Source organism: Lactuca virosa, chromosome 8 (assembly GCF_052849685.1).
Source record: "Lactuca virosa cultivar CGN04683 chromosome 8, Lactuca_virosa_CGN04683_v6, whole genome shotgun sequence".
Lineage (NCBI taxonomy): Eukaryota > Viridiplantae > Streptophyta > Magnoliopsida > Asterales > Asteraceae > Lactuca > Lactuca virosa.
This window is the reverse complement of record NC_136433.1, coordinates 256,554,607-256,562,519: the sequence shown is the minus strand read 5'-3', so window position 1 is coordinate 256,562,519 and position 7,913 is coordinate 256,554,607. Positions and strand designations below refer to the sequence as shown.

General features: G+C 38.1%; 1 non-coding gene across 1 annotated transcript; it reads left to right on the top strand.

Moving 5' to 3' along the window:
* The first annotated feature begins 341 nt into the window (after nucleotides 1-341).
* Nucleotides 342-446, top strand: LOC145135032 (small nucleolar RNA R71). The gene has a single exon (XR_013719513.1). It is a non-coding gene; the product is annotated as a small nucleolar RNA R71 (small nucleolar RNA).
* The last annotated feature ends 7,467 nt before the right edge of the window (nucleotides 447-7,913 follow it).

Here is a 7,913-nt window from a genome sequence, read left to right as displayed (position 1 = left end):
CACAGCTTACACATATTCTTTGTCCTTGTGAAACAAACAAACCATTCTCCTTTCCTAGACTAGAGTATAGTAAGTCAAATTTTTTATTTAAAGAATTAATATCATATTTGACTTAATTTTTCCAGTTTTTTTCTAGTCCAAGTGAAACAGCTAATGAAACTGTGGTGTCCCATCTCTTAGCTAAGTATTTGGTTATTGAACCATGACTCAACTGCTCCAAGAATCGCCAAGCATCTTCACTATCTTGCATCATAATAGTCCCGCCGGACGAGGCATTTATCATAGTTTGATTGGCAGTTTCGACTCCATCATAAAAGAAACGTACAAGTTGCCAAAGAGGAAATTTATGATGGGGCATGAACGTAACAATTCCTTAAGGCGTTCAAAAGCATCATGAAATTCTTCATTTGGTTTTTGTGAAAAATATTGTATCTCTTTTCTTATTTATGTGGTTTTACTTGTAGGTTAAAACTCTTGCAAAAGTTTTATGTTTAATTGCTCCCAAGTAGTAATACTATAGGGAGCAAGAGCAGTAAACCAATACTTAGCTTTTTATTTTAAAGTGAACATGTAACACTCATAAAACTCATGCCAAATTTGAAAATTTTAAAACATTTAAGCCATTAAGTTATTACAATGTGTTTTCAAAATCGTTTAAACATCAGAGTATCCCCAGAATCAAATCATGAAAATATAAGGAGGTGCACGATCATGCCTTCTCCTTCCCGCGACCATCAGAAGTACCTGAAACAATAATCGATAAATGTAAGCTCGAAAGCTTAGTGATTTACCCCCAAAATACCAATGCCATACATATATAATCATATCATATATACAAGACATCATGCATAATGAGCCTTCAGCCTGACTGGACTGCCCGCACCGGGGCTACAGTCTATCTGGACCGCTCTCTGAGCCTTCAGCACGTCTGGACCGCCTCTCAGGGCCTTCAGCCTATCCGTACTGCTCGTCGGGCCTTTGGCCTGACAAGTATGCCCTAACCGGGTCTGCAGTCTATCCGGTCCGCCCTGGGTATCTTGGCCTACAGCACAAAGCAGGACCTGCTTCAACCCAATCCCCCAAACCAACAAACATGTTCACATACATATCATACGCTATCTAGAAAGTACAGATAGTCATATAGATCTAACAATTCACTAATCATGAACCATCCTATAACCAAGATACTGATCTAGCCGATCACTAACATAGCAACCATCCTATAACCAGGATACTGATCTAACCAATCACTAACATGGAAACCATCCTACAACCAGGATACTGATCAAACGGATCACTAACATAGCAACCATCCTATAACCAGGATACAAATCATAAAGGGCCGGCCTTGGTGCCTTAGACCCTGTTGATATAGTGAGGAGAACTCACCTCACAAGTAATGCTGAACTGGACTACAAGTCTCCGATTGCTATCTCACCGAAAATCCCGAACTATCCAAAATAACAATACTATGTCAATTATTAGGATCTCAATATTGCCCAAGGGTCCCGTATAGAGTAATTGTCCAGTATTGCCTTTTCTCTAATTTGGGCCAAGGCCCAATGCCAAATCCATGATCTTAAAATTCCATATATCCAAAGCCCATAAATGGCCTAATTTTCCCAATTGGGCAAAACTCCTTAATTGGTCCTTATTCTAGGATCCATTACCAAAACTGGCCCAAAATCAAATTATTCAGAACGTCCAGCAAGGCCCAAGTCCAACTAGTCCAAATGCAGCCCAATCTCGAATCCTAATTCGTCAAAAGCCCAACAGAGGGTGTACGCGGTGCGTACTCCTTCTGGTACGTTGGGCGTACACCGCCTTGCGTTGACCACCATCGGGGTGGTTGACTCAGTACGCTGGGTGTACAGAACTTATGCGAGGCGTATGCGAGTATCACACCCCCAAACCAAGGATGGCGGAAACTTCCGGGGATGGAGGACTTCATGTATGGTATCATAACAACGAGTATAATAGTGATCACAGTACATAAAACCAATCATAAATATAATCGAGAAGGTTACAAGGTTTCAAGTGTTACACGTTTCAAAATCGATTACAATATGATGTCAAAAATAGTTTGTCAAACGCCATAGCGTTCCATCCTTAAAATCTTGTAGTTACTTGATTTCATTGATTACCTGTGAATACAAGTAATTTTGAAAGAGTGTCAACAATTAAGTTGGTGAGTGCATAAGCTTTTTGTATGTATGATAGAAAACCTTTCGTTGTGAGTGTAGTGTATGTTCAAGAAAAATCCAATATTTTCCTTACAAAATGAATTATAGTCTTAGTACCCAAAGACCGAGATGTACATGTATATTTTCCATACTTATGATAGTGTATGTAGTTTTATATAAATAAAACCCCTTTTGAATATATGTAGTTTTAAATGAATAAAACCCCTTTTGAATGTAATAATTTCCCCGTAAACTATATGTGTCCTTGTCTCCCTATGTGAGTTATTATAACCTTGCAATTGACATAGTAGGCCTGTTACGACGTTCTTCAGGCGTCGGAATGTTTTGACATTTGTCACCCCAGACCTGTCGGTCTAGCTGTTGCATGCAGCTAAGGTGTGGGATTGTCAGTCCCAATATAGATCTATACATAAGTGTCACGCTCTCCCTACAGGAGACTAGGGTTATAATACATGACTTTAACCAATATTCTAAGGAATATAATGAAGTAAGTGTCTCACAACTTTGATTCAACGAGTTTACGAATTGCAATCATGAAAACCTTTTTGTAGTGTAATGGAAACTTCCTTAGTATGTTTGTATGTTAATGTACCATAAACTATACATGTTATAGTTTATCATGTGTATTTGTACTTGATGAAAATTATTATGATAAATAACTACTTCTATTTCATGAAGGTAAACAAGCATGAAATGCAATTTATATGTAGCTAAACATTGTTATACACTTTGCTCAACATGTTACAAAGTGTTAATGATTATACAAACTATTTTACTAGTTTAACATTTTTGTAACTGTTATTAGAAAAATCACAGAAAAGTTACAGAAAAATCACTATAAGTCGAGAACTGAATCCGTAAACTCTGAGAGTTTAGAAAATGTGTCTAGTTTGTTCATAATTTTTGTCATGATTTTTAAAGGTCTCTAACCAGTGTGAAAATGTCCATCTTCACATACTGGTCTGAAATCATTTCAGAAATGTTAGGCTGTCTTGTATAAATCGCCATAAATTGTAGAAAAATCGTATGAACGTGTGCAAGTAGTCATTTGAAAGATATAAACCTAAACTATTTGCATATTAAACATTTTTGAAAGACATTATGTTTAATTTTATATAAACAGTTCGTGAATGAACCTTAACTTTTCTGTTGAAACTTGTTGGTTGTATTAGAATTTGAACGCGTGTCTCCCACTTCAGCCCTGCACAGCGGCGATCTGCACTTGCGGCCATAGAGGGCTTCGAACGGCGCGACCTTGATGCTAGTGTGATAGCTGTTATTGTAGGAGAATTCGATAAGTGGTAAATGGGTATCCCATGCCTTACTAAAATCTATCACACAAGCTCTTAACATATCTTCTAGTGTTTGTATGGTTCTCTCACTCTGTCCGTCGGTTTGTGGGTGGTAGTCTGTACTCATATCCAACCTAGTTCCCAGAGATTTTTGTAAGGACTGCCAGAATCGTGAAGTGAATCTACTATCCCTGACGGAGATAATGGATATTGGAACACCATGCAGTCGAACAATCTCTTTAATGTACGTTCTAGTCAATTTCTCCATCTTGTCGGTTTCCTTTATCGACAGAAAGTGCGTGTATTTGGTCAATATGTCAACGATAACCCAAATGGTATCGAGACCACCCGTTTTCTTGGGTAATTTGGTGATGAAGTCTATGGTTATCCGCTCCCATTTCCATTCGGGTATCACTAGTTGTTGCAGTAAACCGGAAGGCTTTTGGTACTCTACCTTGACTTTGGCACAAGTCAGACACTTGCTCACATAGGTGGCGATGTCAGCTTTCATATTCGGCCAGCAATAAAGCTTCTTAAGGTACAGATACACCTTGTATGAATTGGAACGTACGGAATATCGAGTTTTGTGTGCCTCGTTCATGACGACGTCTCTGAACCCACCGAACTTCGGTGTCCAGATTCGATTCATGAGATAACGAGCTCCATCGTCCTTAACTTCCAGACTCTTTTCCATTCCTTGTAAAGCCTCTCCTGTAACATTTTCCAATTTTAAAGCTTCCATTTGGGCCTCTTTGATTTGTGTGGACAGGTGTGAATGAATTGTCATGGTTAGCGACTTTACCCAGTGACCCGAGTATTCTTTTTGGCTTTGGGCGTCAGCTACTACGTTGGCCTTGCCTGGGTGATAACGAATCTTACATTCGTAATCATTTAGTAGTTCTACCCAACGTCTCTGTCTCATATAAAGTTCTTTTTGATTGAGGATATGATGGAGGCTTTTATGATCGGTAAAGATAGTGCATTTTGTGTCGTAGTGGTAGTGCCTCAAGATCTTTAGGGCGAACACCATTTCTCCTAGTTCGAGATCGTGAGTGGTGTAGTTCACTTCGTGCATCTTAATCTGTCTCGAAGCATAGGCGATCACCTTTCCTCTTTGCATGAGTACACATCCAAGACCCTGATTCGAAGCATCGTAGTAAACTACAAGGTCTTTAGTTCCTTCCGGGAGAGACAGGATCGGTGCGCTGCATAAGGCTTGTTTTAACGTTTGAAAGGCAGCTTCTTGTTTGTCCTCCCAATTAAACACCACACCCTTCTGAGTTAAGGTGGTGAGTGGTTTAGCGATCTTAGAGAAGTTTTGTATGAATCTCCCGTAGTAGCCAGCGAGGCCTAAGAATTGACGGATTTCTGTAGGCGTCCTCGGTGCTGACCAACTCTCAATCACCTTGATTTTTGAAGGATCCACGTGTATCCCATACTTGCTAATCACATGTCCGAGAAAGCCCACTTCTCGAATCCAAAATTCTCACTTTGAGAAATTTGCGTATAACTTCTCCGCCCTTAGTGTCTCTAGTACTTGTCGTAGGTGTTGGTTGTGCTCTTCCTTGCTCCTAGAATAGACTAGTATGTCGTCTATGCAGAAATCACAAACTTATCTAAGTAGGGTCGGCATACCCGGTTCATCAGGTCCATGAACACCGCAGGCGCTTTTGTTAATCCGAAGGGCATCACTACAAAATCGTAGTGACCGTACCGGGTTCTGAATGTCGTTTTAGGAACATCCTGTTGGATAAGGTGTCCAAGTCCATAACCATACTTAGTATGTACTTGACCCGATTTGGCATGGTCCATTTGGGTTGCTCGGCATCTCAATGATTGGATAGACATAATGAGAAAAGGACACTTATGGTTTGTTAATATATTATAAGTTCTAATATATTAATATGAAATCGTATTATTTAATTAATATTGATCAAGAATTAATTTAGAATTAATTTTGTGATCAAAAAGAGACTAATTAAATATATGGGGATGGATTTGTAAATCATTCATTCTTATATAGTGGCCTTATGGTCCATGATTCACTAGATTGGGTTAGGACCCATTGGATGCTCCATGGATTCTCCATGGAGGTTAAAACCCATGGATCATGGGGGAAAGGAAAAGTCATGCACATTAGGGTTTACATGGTGTACCCTTACATGTGACACACTATATAAAGAACCTCATGGTAAGAAAAATCGGCACTAAGAAAAGAACAAGGAGGGCTAGCCAATTTTGAGTGAAAGTGTTCTTCTCTCAAGTTATTCCAAGAGTTGTGGTGTTGTGTGAAACATTTGAGGCATCACATTTGGGGTGCTAGGCTCACAAGGTCTTAAGGAATCCAAGCTAACTAGTTTTATATTACAAGTACCCCATGCCATGCTAGTTAGAATGAGAACCTTGGAAAAATCAAATTTGCATGAATACTAGAGAAAACATAGATCCAAGGTTTCTAGGGTTGCATGTACACCATAGGAGTGTTAGAATGCTCAAAATCCATAAATGGTATCAAAGCCTAGGCTTGTTTTCTTGATATTTGATGCAAACTACTTAAAAAATCGAATTTTATGTCCACTGTTCAGTGGACTCGCTGAGTCCATGGGGGGACTCGACGAGTCCAAGTGAAAATGCATCCTACTCGTCGAGTAGGTTCTTGCACTCGGCAAGTAGGAGCCCCTGTGTGCAGATTTTCGAGTTTTGCTGCTGGAAATGGACTAGAATCGTTACCCTAAACTGTTTTGGACTTATAAAACCTGTTTTTGATTTGGTAACGATTACGTTAATCCATTTTCAATGGTTATTATCAACATTACAAGTTTTATATGTTTTTATATGATTCTTTAAATTGTTGATATGAATGTTCATGCTTATGAGTTTTAGAAGATCATAGGAATTATTTGCAAATTGTTTGATGATGTAATTCCTAATCTAAATGTTAATGATGGAGTCCATAATTTGTCCTCAAGTTATGGATTACCAAAGGTCATTTCTTTAAAAAGTCATTAAAGATCCATAGGTTACATAAAGTGAAGAGTCTTCATTTTAATAAACCATTAAACTCATAAGTTATGAACATGAAAGGTTTTGAATAGTTTCAAAACTTGCCCTCAAGCTTTGGAATTTGTAAAGTCACTTTAGAAAACTTTAATTCCAAACCCTAGAGTTTCAAAAGTTAAAATTTAACCCTTATACTTTATAGTATTATAAGTTAATAATATATATATATATATATATATATATATATATATATATATATATATATATATATATATATATATATATATATATATATATATATATATATATATATATATATATATATATATATATATATATATATGTATAAGAGCAAGTCAGTCTTACCGTTAGTAGGCCTCATTCACGAAGTCGGTCTATAAGGGGGGTATAAGGTTGTTGCCTATAAAATGGCAGCTTAATGGGTCTCCTCTCTCGCCCACCGCTTCCTTGACTGGTGGAGGGTCGTTAGCCGAACGGGTAAGACAAGGACTATAATTCTCCCTTCATTAAAAGTATAATGATAAATACTAAGTAACTAAGAATTTGTAAATTCCTAATCTTAATTACTTAGGAAAATGTGAATATGGTGTTAACCCATGAAATTTCACTTTGTAGCTTACCAAGTCGTTGCTAGAGCGTGTGTGGGTAACCGGCACACTAACATGGACTAGTAAGAGTTGCAAAGGGTGACTTAATGTTTATCATAGATCAGTGGAGCGCGTGTGGGTAACCGGAACATCGATTAGGTGATAAAATTAAGGGTACCAAGTTAATTTGCATGGTTATTCACACCTTGTTTGTGATCCTCGGCATCCCAGTCACAAACTTGAGAGGGCATAATCGAGATTTAAACATGCCATTGAAAAGTTCAATGAATCTCAAAAGATCTAGGAGTTTCAATCCAATTAAAACGTAATTCCCATTTCGTTTTTCATGGTGGAAACTGGTGACTCGTCATTCGCCTACCTTCAAATATTTTATAGCTTTCATTACGACATCCCTCTTCCAAGTTATAAAATATTGTGTTGGGTCCTAGCCTTAATACTTCATATTGGGTGTTGTATTAAGGACTTAAATCAACTAACTTGAATTTCTCCCATTGTAGATGTCTAGATCAGACAACTATGATCTTCCCAAATCTCTTGGAACAAGCTTTCCTAATGAAGATGATATCCCGCGATTGGATCATTGAAATCATACTTCTCTTCCTCCACCTCCTCCAATTATTCTCCCTGACCCACAAGCTCAAAGACTTGAAAAATTCAAGGTCACTCAAGCCCTACTTGCAATGAAACATGAAGATGGAAGGCCTGTGTGTTCTCACGTCTTAGAGATGAAGTCACATATCGAAAGGCTAAGATTGTAGGGTGTCGAAGTCTCAAGGAAGTTGGCTATT